Below are 999 nucleotides of genomic sequence, written 5' to 3'. Positions count from 1 at the left end.
ATATTGACATATTTCTCACACTTGTTAGACTAGGTGCTATCAGACAGCCAGCGTTGGAGAGGATGTGGGGAAAGAAGAAAACCATGTGCACTGTTAGTGAGATTATAAAAAAAAATGTTTGAAATTAAAAAATGAAGCTGTTATGACTTTATATCCATATTCAGATGCCAAGGAACTCAAGTGTAACTGACTGTGACTAGTAATGATCAGATATATAGAGATTAGAGACACATGTGCAAACATTTGAATGTCAGTAGCATTAAAAATGAGTCTTTCTGTAGGAAACAGTATTTTTTAATAATGAAATGGAGATCTTTTTTAAAGGTTAAAACCTCATTTAACTTTAGGTTTTAAAGAGTTTATACTGAGTACAATATTGTATAACTGTATTAATTCAACTGTAACCAAAAAATTTACAGCCAGTCTTGAAACAGATGCATCTTAGCTCTGGAAATTGTTATTGAATATGTCAATGTTGTTGTCATGAAATGCTTCTTCTAATTATATGGATATTAAATAAATAATTTTTAAAGAGATATATTACCAAATTTCAAAATCAAATCTCATGTATTATTTAAGCTTTTGAAAAATATGTTATATTCTTCCTTTGTTTTCAGAAAAGTTAATTGACTACTTTTCAAGTATTGTCAATAATTGCAACTTGTGAAATACTTCAAATGCTGATGCATGCCATTTATTTATTTATCATTTAATATTTTCAAGATATTGGAACACTTACAAATCATTTAATGTCATTTTCTGATACTTAGATCTATTTATAAAGAAGTTGTTTAGGGGCTGGAGAGATGGCTAAGTGGTTAAGAAAGCTGGCTGTTCTTGCAGAAGACCCGGGTTCTAATCCCAGCACCCACATGGCAGCTAACAACTGTCCATAACTCCAGTTCCAGGGGATCCAACAGTCTCTTCTGTCCTCCATGGGCATTGCATGACACGGGTGCACTTACCTACATGCAGGCAATACATTGCATACTCATAAAC

This window comes from Nannospalax galili, unplaced genomic scaffold (assembly GCF_000622305.1).
Source record: "Nannospalax galili isolate Female #2095 unplaced genomic scaffold, S.galili_v1.0 scaffold142, whole genome shotgun sequence".
Classification (NCBI taxonomy): domain Eukaryota; kingdom Metazoa; phylum Chordata; class Mammalia; order Rodentia; family Spalacidae; genus Nannospalax; species Nannospalax galili.
This window is presented reverse-complemented; position numbering follows the sequence as displayed.